Genomic DNA, 11,533 nt, shown 5'->3' on the forward strand with positions numbered 1-11,533 from the left:
CTTCCTGACTAAGATTTACAAGATAACCATAGATTGCTTCAAACCAACAATCTCCGTGGGATTCGACCCTTACTCACGTAAGGTATTACTTGGACGACCCAGTGCACTTGCTGGTTAGTGGTACGCGTTTTGAAAAGTGTGATTCACAATTCGTGCACCAATAGACAGCTTCTGTTCCCTTTCTCACTTAAGGACAAGGCATCTAAATGGCTGAAATCCTTCCCAAAGGAGAGTTTAGCAACCTGGGAAGATGTAGTGAACAAATTCTTGGCAAGATTCTATCCTCCTCAACGGATCAACAGGCTGAGAGCTGAGGTGCAAATATTCAGGCAGCAGGATGGTGAGACTCTATATGAAGCATGGGAGAGGTTCAAGGACCTGACAAGAAGGTGCCCACCAGATATGTTCAATGAATGGGTGCAGCTACACATTTTCTATAAAGGCCTTTCTTATGAATCAAAGAAGGCAGTAGACCATTCATCCGAGGGATCTCTGAACAAGAAGAAGACCATTGAGGAGGCCATAGATGTCATTGAAACTGTAGCAGAGAATGACTATTTCTATGCTTCTGAAAGAGGCAACACTAGAGGAGTGATGGAACTAAACAATATGGATGCACTGCTGGCCCAAAACAAGCTTATTACCAAGCAACTAGCCGACCTCACCAAGAAGATGGAGAGGAACCAAGTAGCAGCAATCACCACCTCATCAACAACCCAAGAGGGGGTGAATGCTGAGGCAGAGGAGGAGCAAGAACAAGCTAACTACATTGGAAACTCACCCAGGCAGACCCATGATCCATACTCCAAAACCTACAACCCTGGTTGGAGAAATCACCCAAACTTTGGGTGGGAAAATCAACAAGATCAAAGCCAAGATCAGAGACGTCACAACCACAACAACAATGTAGCTCACCAACATTCTACACAGAGATCATATCAGCACCACCATAACAACACCTCTACACATCCATACCAAAACCAAAATGACCCAACTCACCCATCCACTCTCAACTCACCATCATCTGAAGAAAGACTCTCCAAAATTGAGACTCTACTTGAAGGCATATGCAAAGAGATTCAAGATAATAAGGTATTCAAAGAGGAGGTGCAAGCTAGTATCAAGAACCAGGGGACACCATCAAGAGGCTGGAATTTCAAGTGGGATACTTATCTGAAAAGATTTCCAAACCTACTGATAGCTTCCCAAGTGACACAGAGAAAAATCCGAGAGGTGAAGCAAAGAAAGTCAGATGGGAAGATTGCAAGATGGTTACTATAAGTAGTAAGGAGGCTGAGGAAAAGCAAAACAAGCCATTAGAACAACTTGGAGAGACATCAGCAGAAAAACAGGAAAAAGATCACCAAGAACCCAAAATTTCACAAAAAGAGCTGACACAGAAGGAGCTGCTGAAACTCTATGCACCGTTTCCCCAATTACTCAATGGTGATGTAGAGAAGAGAATATACTCAAGGTTTCTTGACCTGTTTGCATCCCTCCATGTAAACATACCATTCATCAAGGCCCTCTAACAAATGCCCTCATATATTAAGTATATGAAGGAGCTGCTGACCAGGAAAAGCTCACTCAAGGGAGGACAAACAATATTGATGAATAAGGAGTGCAGTGCTCTCATTCAACCAGAGTTGCCTATAAAAAGGAAGGACCCAGGGAGTTTTCACATTTCCTGTGCCATAGGAGAAACAATGTTTGATAAGGCACTCTGCGATTTGGGAGCAAGCATCAACTAATGCCTTTATCCCTTATGAAAAGGCTGCAGATCAATGAGATAATACCCACAGATGTAATTATCAGGCTGGCTGACAAAACTCAAAAACAAGCAGTAGGAGTGGTTGAAAATGTGCTGGTGAAGGTGGGAAAATACTTCCTTCCCACAGACTTTGTCATCTTGGACATGGAAGAAAGTCACACTCACCCAATCATATTGGGAAGACCGTTCTTAGCTACAGCCAGAGCACTCATAGATGTGGAGCGAGGGGAGCTAATTTTGAGGATCCATGATGAACAACTCAGCTTCAATTTCTTCAAACTCTCACAAGAAATAGATCATAATGAGATACTGAGGGAGGAGGCAAGCACTGAAGCACAACCAACACCTCTGGGAAACCACTTGGTTGAAGAACAAGGCAATCAGCAGCTGTCACAACTCAAGGAAAATAAGGAGGAACCTAAACCACCAGAGTCATATGAGACCAGTAACAAAATTCCCTTAGAAGAGGAGGTCACAAAGAGCAAGGCAACATCAAAAGGGACAAAGAAGAAGGCACCAAGGAAGTGGAGGAACAAGAAGATCCCTACAGAGGACTTTTCTCCGGGGGATAAAGTGATCTCAGCCTACTTCCCAGATATTCCACCTCATCTCCCCACTATCCCATCTCAGCTACCTAAGGTCTTCACCATCAACAGAGTTCTTTCCTTAGAACATGTAGAGATCCTTGATGAAGCCAATGGATATAGGTCTACTGCAAGAGGGGAAGATCTGAAGCATTACCAACCACCATGACAAAGGCAAAACGTCAAGCTAGTGACGCTAAAGAAGCGCTTCATTGGAGGCAACCCATGTTTTACATGCTTTTAAAAGTAGTTAATAATGCAAGGTTCAAGGATTTCAAATCAACTTGACATGGACTTGAATGAATCCTTGTGTGCAACATATAGTGAAGAACAAGTTTGGCGTTCAAGGCTCACTAAGAGAACATCAATGTAACCCATATCATGTCACTCTTAGGGGCCTTGAACAAATCTTTTACACCACACGGCACCAAACTAAGTTTGGTTTTGCCAGTGTTGCACACATGGATGTTGAGTTAGTCAGTTGGTTTGCTCTAATGAATGGCACTTAGTTAGTTAAAACAAAAACTTTAAAAAGTAGTTATTCTTTTTTTTTTTGCCCCCACTTTCCACACATTTTTTAATCACAATTCTTTTATTTTGTAGGAGAGAAGAAAGGGGTATTGAAGTGGATTGAGTGGACAATTAAATGAGGAGGGTTCGGCCACTTCATGAAGGGAGAATACACACGTGTCTCAAGGGGAAATGAATTGGGAAATGTGCCATGCAACATTGAAAGAATGAGACCCTTGAAGACCGAACCAATCTCCCTCATAAGGATGATGATCCTTGTGCTCATCCCCTGCAGAACCCCCATCTGTTCATCGTACACCAACCCCATCAATCCACACCTTTCATCCACACACCACGTCCCTATATAAGTGATTCGCACTAAGTACACCCTTAACATTCCAATTTCACTCCCCACACTTCTCATTCTCGAAACTAAACACTCTTCCCCCTCATCACACCTTGTCCTAACCAACCGAATTCCTCATCTATCCATACCTTCCACCCTCTTCACACATCAACTCAAACTCATGGCATCATCAAGCTCCAAGAGGCAAAAGAGGAAGGAACCAGTAGAGAGCATTCTTTTCGATGAGAAGAGATTCAAAACTGCATTCCATGAACTCGAATTTGAACGGATAAAGCTCAAGAAGATACTGCCTGAGTTAACGTTCCAAATTGACGAGGATGAGTGCCCACAGATTCGAGAGAAGATTGAACAAAGGGGTTGGCAAAGGCTTACGAACCCAGAGGGAAAGATAAATGCAAACCTCATCAAAGAGTTATATGCAAACGTGGTCAGAGAAGACAAAACCAAGGCCCCCACCTTCAAAAGTTACGTAAGAGGGAGAGAGGTGGACTTTAGCCCAAATGCTATAACAAGAACTCTTCAGCTGAAATCACCACATTTTGATGAGCTTAGTTATCATGCAAGAATAAGTAAGAGCCCTGACAATGATGAACTCGAAGAAATAGTGACTGGCATATGTGTCATAGGAGCTGATTGGGATAGGTATGCGGATAAGAGACCCCGGTTCATCAAGAGGGGAGACCTTAGCCCGGAAGCCAAGGGATGGTTTGAACTCGTGAGGAGGTCTATCCTTCCAGCTGTAAATAATTCAGAGGTCAATATTAATCGAGCGACTATGGTACATTACCTAGTACAGGGTGGAGAAATCAATGTGCATGAAGTCATAGCTGAGGGGATTCAAGAGTCAGCTGAGAAGGTTGATTCAGGTGCCAGGATTTGGTACCCCAGCACCATTCTCAGATTGTGTACAAAGGCCAAGGTAGTCTTCGAGGATAGCAATCTAGACTGGGTGAACCCTGGGAGGCTAGTTACACTTCAACGTCTGATCTATACTAAGCCCGCCCAACAACAAAGAAGACCTTAAATAGGAAAGCGAAAACCAAAAGAAGGAGCCCACCAAGAAGAATCTCATCAGGAAGAACACCAACAAAGAGAATATTATGACCCAACCAACATAAACCTGAATCACATTCATGGAGCCATTGAGGAACTAGCAAGGAGTTATATGGAGGGACAAGAACAACAACTGCATGTTCAAGCTCAAAGGATGGATTGTCAAGAAGAACTCCTTTCTAATTGGATGAATCAACAAGGGGAGTGGCAGAAACAGCAAATGGAGCATTATTCCCAGCTCACTCAAGCCATCAATCAAGTGTCTGAAAGGCAAGAGCGTCAAGATAAGCGCCTTCAAGAACTCAACCAACGCCAGCTAGCTCAGACGAAGGCATTCAATGAGTTCAGTGCACTTAATGAAGGACGGTAACTACATAGGGAGGAGTTCAACATAAACACTCAAGCCAAGTTGAACTACATGTCTAGTCATATGCATAATCTACACTATGCCATCCCTACATATGATGAGGTCCAAAAAGATTTTGTGGAACAAGAAGAAAGGAAGGTGAAACAGCAGAAGGAAACACTAAAAAAGAAGATGGAAGATGCTAGTTTTTGGAAGAAGTTGATTGGAAAAGGCAAGGGAAGTGGGAGTACAAGCACTCAAGAGAAACAAAAAGAGGACAAGCAAGAGGAAGAGCATGGGCAATCCCATGAGTAAAAAGTGGTGGAGTTCCCTCTTTGTTCCATCTTTTTCAAGCATTAAATAAGGAAAATCATGTATGAAATAGGACATGCTTCCATGATAGTTTAGGATTTTCAATTCTGTTTTTAGTATTCTACTTGCCTAGGTCTATGATTACTAGTCAAGTTGCCTATTTTCAATTCCATCCTGCTTATTGTGTTGCTTATCTCCCTTTGAATTAAATAAAAAGAGAATGTTTGTTATCAAAGACCAGAGTGGAGTTCATATTGTGGAGTAAGTTCCTTAGTGTGTGAGGTGGTCATAAGTTAGCTAAGTTAGTTCACCAACAAGGGTGGGAAGACAACTATCTGTCCTGAATCATATGTTTGAAACACACCCCATGAGACTAGCTAAATAAAAAGATCATAATAAGAAAAAGGGGAAAAGAACAATAAGAGTTGAAAAAGAAAGAAAAGTTAATAAAGAATAAGGCTAGGCACCAAGGGTTTGAAACTTGAGAAATGTGTCTGTGGTGCTCCTGTACCAAGGATCTGCTTGGATGAATAAGTTCTTAGGAGTGCTTCATCACTTGGTAACTTGGGTTAACTAACCCAGGATTATTAACTAAAAATCCACTATCAAGAGCAACCTTGCTACAGAACATTTAGTAACCCAAAGAGGTGCTGGACACCAAGGTCTCAAGAAAGGAAATAACAAACCATGTGCCTGTGGTGTATATGTATGGGGAAAAGAGACTTGAGGGAGTAAGTCCTTAGGGGTGTCTGAAAACCTAGCACCTTGAACCAACTGGTTCGGGAGTGCTGGCTGAAAGCTTATCTTAAAGAGTCGCCCCCTCACTGAGCACTTAGCCTAAGAACACAAATAAGCCCCGAAAACAATAAAAGGATCAATGAATAAGAGTCTCATAGGGTGCAATCAAGTGAGTATTCCAGGACATGATAAAGGTCTGAAAGCCAGTGAAGGAATGAACCTAAGTTGCTATGCATGAAACCACCATAAAACTAAGGATATGACCTCCACAATAATGACTCATTCCTCTTGGCATTCCATTCATCATTCTCTTGTTCTAGAACTTGCTTAGGGACAAGCAAGCTTTAAGTTTGGTGTTGTGATGCCAGGGCATTTTGGCCAGTTTCACTGACCTTTTCTTTACTGTTTTAGGGTAGTTTCATGCATTTTCTTAGGAAATAAGCAAGTTTTGGGTAGAATTTCACTTACATCTTGATTTAAGCATACATTGAGCACTTTACATGATTTCATGAGAATTTTGCATGAATTAGATGAAAAATTAGATTATGCATGTCTCATGATGTGGATTAGAACTTTGATGCACTGTATTGCTTGATTTCAGGACAAATGAAGCAAGAAAGAGCCACGTTGGCAGCCACGTTAGTCTAACTAATGTGACCACCAACGTGAAATGGGAGCTAGCTTGCAACGTCAATGAGAAAAGTAATCGCCAATAACGTCCTCGAAGCCATCATAGCCCACGTTAAGAGTCACGTTAACTAAGTTAACATGAACTCTAACGTGGAAGAAAGAAAGTGGAGCCAACGTTAGTGACACTCACCTTTGTCACTAACGTTGGGCCAAGCTCATAAGTGGCCACGTTAAGAGCCACGTTAACTCAGTTAACGTGGACTCTAACGTTGGGAAGCAAAAGAGAAGCCAACGTTAGTGACATTCACCTTTGTCACTAACGTTGGCCAAGCCACAATGAGCCACGTTAACTCCCATGTTAACTTAGTTAACGTGGAAGCTAACGTGGAGAAAGCATGTGATCGCCAACGTTAGTGACACTTACCTTTGTCACTAACGTTGGGGTGAACCCACACAAGCCACTATGAGCAACATTAATTCCCACGTTAACTTAGTTAACGTGGAAGCTAACGTAAGAGAGATGATGAGCCAACGTTAGTGACACTCACCTTTGTCACTAACGTTGGAGATGGCTAGCATTACTATGTTAGAAGCCACGTTAACCTAGTTAACGTGGACTCTAACGTGGGAAGTAGGGGCACATTGGAACGTTAGTGACAAAGGTAAGTGTCACTAACGTTCTCGAAGGATTGGCAAGCTTACGTTAAGAGCCACGTTAACTAAGTTAACGTGGACTCTAACGCAGGGGGAAGGAAAGTCTCTCAATGTTATTGGAAAAGGTGAGTCCCAATAACGTGTGCGAAGGACCAAGAGGCAACGCTATTGGTCACGTTAGTGCCACTAACGTTGAAGTTAACGTGGATTATCCCTGGGTGAGGAACGTTAGTGAAAAAGGTGATTGCCACTAACGTTCTCGAACCCACACTCTCACTTAACGTTAACGCCACTAACGTCCTGAGCTAAACACCCTGCCTACTCCACACTTTCTCTCTGCAAGTAAAGCTAAGCCTACTGCGGAAGATAACTGCTTCAAACTCAAGATCCAAAGGCCCATATCCAAGACTTGAAGAACCAACTAGAAGATCAGAAGAGTAGTATATATAGGGGTAGTTTTGAATTAGAAAGAAGTTTTTGGGGGATTGGAAATTGGGAACTACTCTCTGTATAATTTACTTTCTCTGCACTTCTAGTTTTAGTTTTCATGATGTATTCTCCATCTTTGTTTTCCATTTCCAAAGCTATGAACAACTAAACCCCTTTCATTGGGTTAGGGAGCTCTATTGTAATTTGATGGATCAATACTAATTTTCATTACTCTTCTTCTATCTTTTCTCTTTATTTTACTAGAAAGCTTTCAATCTTTATCCAATTGGGTAGTTATCTTGGAAAAGAAGCTATTCATACTTGGATCTCTTCTGAACCTTGGAAGAGGAATGAAGAGATCATGCTAGAAATGCTTTCTCATGTTGGACCAAATTGGATTTGGTTGGGTATGGTGACTATAATCCTACCAACACTTGATTTGGGAATGCATGTGGTATAATCAGTGACCATACTTCATCTCTTCTCATGCGCAATTGACCAAGGAATTGGCTATTGATTAAGATTTGAGAGATTGAATTACCAAGGAATTGGAATTCGATCACTTAAGATTGCCAAGGAGATCAATGAATGCATTGATTGAGGAAGAGATGAAAATGAACTTGATCCGGAGAATGCAACATCTCCTAAGCCCAATGAATCCCCATTTCTGATCTTACCCATTCTCTTTAATTTCTGCAATTTACTTTTATGAGCATCTTCCCCATTCCCATTTAAGATTCTGCAATTTACTTTCTGCCATTTACATTCAGCTCTTTATTTCCAGCAATTTACATTTCTGCTATTTACTTTCCCGCCATTTAATTTCCTGCAACTCTCAAACCAAATTCTGCTTCGCTAAACTAGAACATTCCTCTAATTAAAGTTGCTTGACCAATCAATTCCTGTGGGATTCGACCTCACTCTATTGTGAGCTTTTACTTGACGATAATTCGGTATACTTGCCGAAGGAAAATTGTTGAGAGACAAGTTTCCATGCTATCAAGTTTATGGCGCCGTTGCCGGGGATTGATTTTGTATCAACAAGGATTAAATTGGAGGATAACTAGATTGAGCATCTTTCTTTTGTTTGATTTAAATTTCTGTTTGAGTTAATTACTTTCAGTTTTAGTTATTTTCCTCCCTTCCCCCTACTCCTTTTTCTTAGTTATTTACTATTCAGTTTACTAACCCACTAATTGTTTGATATATTGCATCACTCACACTAACAGTAATTTTAACAAGTGTACTTTCTGCAATTATTTCCTTGCTTGTGCCTTGTTGGTTGTATGACAGGGAAAAGAAGCGGGGCTTCAACTTCCTTTGATTCTGAACCTGAGAGGACCTTCCTTAGATTAAGGAGGGAAGCAAGAGGAAAGAGAGTAGTTGGTGCTGAGGAAGAGGAGGAGTACTTTGAACCAGACATGGATGAGAACATGGAGAACCAACATGAAGAAGAGGCTCACAACCATGGCAGAGAAGGTCTAGCAAATTATGCTGGGCAAGAGAGAAGAGTTCTAGGCTCTTACATCAACCCAAATCCAGAAAACTGTGGGAGTAGCATCCAAAGGCCAACCATACATGCCAACAACTTTGAACTAAAGCCATAGCTCATCACCCTTGTTCAGAACAACTGTTCATTCAGAGGAGGTGTCCAAGAAGACCCCAATCAACATCTAACCACCTTCCTGAGGATATGTGATACTGTGAAGTCTAATGGTGTTCATCCTGACACCTATAGACTACTTCTGTTCCTTTTCTCACTTAAGGACAAGGCATCTAAATGGCTGAAATCCTTCCCAAAGGAGAGTTTAGCAACCTGGGAAGATGTGGTGAACAAATTCTTGGCAAGATTCTATCCTCCTCAACGGATCAACAGGCTGAGAGCTGAGGTGCAAACATTCAGGCAGCAGGATGGTAAGACTCTATATGAAGCATGGAAGAGGTTCAAGGACCTGACAAGAAGGTGCCCACCAGATATGTTCAATGAATGGGTGCAGCTACACATTTTCTATAAAGGCCTTTCTTATGAATCAAAGAAGGCAGTAGACCATTCATCCGGGGGATCTCTGAACAAGAAGAAGATCATTGAGGAGGCCATAGATGTCATTGAAACGGTAGCAGAGAATGACTATTTCTATGCTTCTGAAAGAGGCAACACTAGAGGAGTGATAGAACTAAACAATGTGGATGCACTACTGGCCCAAAACAAGCTTATTACTGATGCGCATAAACTAGTTATGCCACGATTTAGGAAATTGCACGATCAGCAAAATTCCTTCCGGCAAGTGCACCGGTTATCGTCAAGTAAAAACTCACAATAGAGTGAGGTCGAATCCCACAAGGATTGGTTGAATGAGCAATTCAGATTAGAAGTGTGTCTAGTTGAGCGGAATCAAGAATTAGATGAGAATTGCGGAATGTAAAATTGGCGGGAAACGTAAATGACAAGAAATTGAAATGGCGGAATCTTAAATTGCATGAATTAAAGAGCAGAAGCTAAATTGCTGAAATTAAAAGGGAATGGGGGTGATTGCATGAATTGAGTTGCAGAATGTAAAGAGAAAGTGGAAATCGGAGATGGGGAATTCATTGGGTTATAGGAGATATTGAGATCTCCGAATCAAAACATGTTTATCTCTTCCTCAACCAATGCGTTCATTGAATTTTGCTTGGCAATCTTATATGATTGGATCCCAATCCCTTGGCTCACCAATTCTCTCTAAAAACAAACAAATTCCCAATCCCTTGGTTTAAATGTTCATAAGAAGAGATGATGCTCGATCACTGATTATACCACACAGTTTCATGAACCACAATTTGGTAGGATTACATGTCACAATATCCATCCAAACCCCAATCCAATTCACTGTGAGAAAGCTTCTCTAGCATGAATCCTCCATTCCTTTCCCAAGGTTCCGAAGGATTCCAATTATGGGTAGTTTCTTTCCCAAGACAACTACCCAATGAAATTAGATCGAGAAGCTTTCTAGCAAAATTCAAGAGAAAAGATTGAAGAAGAAGATAAACTATTATTGATTCATTGAATTACAATAGAGCTCCCTAACCCAATGAAAGGGGGTTTAGTGAGTCATAGCTCTGAATTCAATTACAAAGGAATGAAAACTAGCAAAATGAAAAGGTCAAAAGTCCCTCCTAACTTAAATTCTATCCTATTTATACACTTTCTATATTGAGCTTCTGTTGTGTTTCTTGGGCTTTGAGGCCTCTCCCTGCTTTCCTTTTGCTTTGGGTTTATGATCCATAATCTTGATGAGGCTGCTGATCCAAATTCTGTAACATTCATTGAGCCAACTTAGTGATAATCAAGTAATGACACATGACTCAACAAATTGAAATTCCAGACTCATCAATCCTTCAGGCCCAATCCCATAAACCATGATATTCAATTGGGTTTCATACCAGAGTAAGTTTAAGTTAATGTTTGTGCTCAAACGCTAACTTAAACTGCAATATTTTTGGCCCAGAAACCTTTTCCAAGAGTGGCGTTTAAGTTGCAGTTTAAGCTTAAACTGCAGCTTAAACGCCAGACACTTCCAGTGATGCCTTTTGTGGAAGTACGTTTAAGCTTCAGTTTAAGGTTAAACTGAAGCTTAAACGTGGAAATGGAAGAAGGCAGCCCTGGAGGGTAACGTAGTCGAACACGTTTAAGCTTCAGTTTAAGGTTAAACTGAAGCTTAAACGTGGAGATAGGAAAGGCAGCCCTGGAGGTCGAACACGTTTAAGCTCCAGTTTAAGGTTAAACTGGAGCTTAAACGTGGGAATAGAGAACGGCAGCCCTGGAGGTCGAACACATTTAAGCTCCAGTTTAAGGTTAAACTGGAGCTTAAACGTGGAAGCGGAGAAAGGTAGCCTTGGAGGTGTCGAACACGTTTAAGCTCCAGTTTAAGGTTAAACTGGAGCTTAAACGTGGAAATGGAGAAAGTAACCCTGGAGGAGAAAACTTGGTCGAACACGTTTAAGCTCCAGTTTAAGGTTAAACTGGAGCTTAAACGTGGAAATGGCTCCCTGGTGCATTTCCCATTTCTGGCGTTTAACTTCCAGTTTAAGGTTAAACTGGAGGTTAAACGCCACTTTCACCCTTTCCTCAGCTTTCATGATTTTGGCCGTTTAAGTTCCAG

At 41.4% G+C, this 11,533-nt stretch overlaps 1 non-coding gene across 1 annotated transcript; it reads right to left on the reverse strand.

The window, feature by feature from the left end:
• Positions 1 to 300: 300 nt before the first annotated feature.
• On the reverse strand, positions 301 to 407 carry LOC148548119 (small nucleolar RNA R71). Its single transcript, XR_015897511.1, has one exon. It is a non-coding gene; the product is annotated as a small nucleolar RNA R71 (small nucleolar RNA).
• Between the last annotated feature and the right edge of the window lie 11,126 nt (positions 408 to 11,533).

This window comes from Arachis ipaensis, chromosome B8 (genome assembly GCF_059453495.1).
Source record: "Arachis ipaensis isolate K30076 ecotype BB chromosome B8, ASM5945349v1, whole genome shotgun sequence".
Classification (NCBI taxonomy): Eukaryota; Viridiplantae; Streptophyta; class Magnoliopsida; order Fabales; family Fabaceae; genus Arachis; species Arachis ipaensis.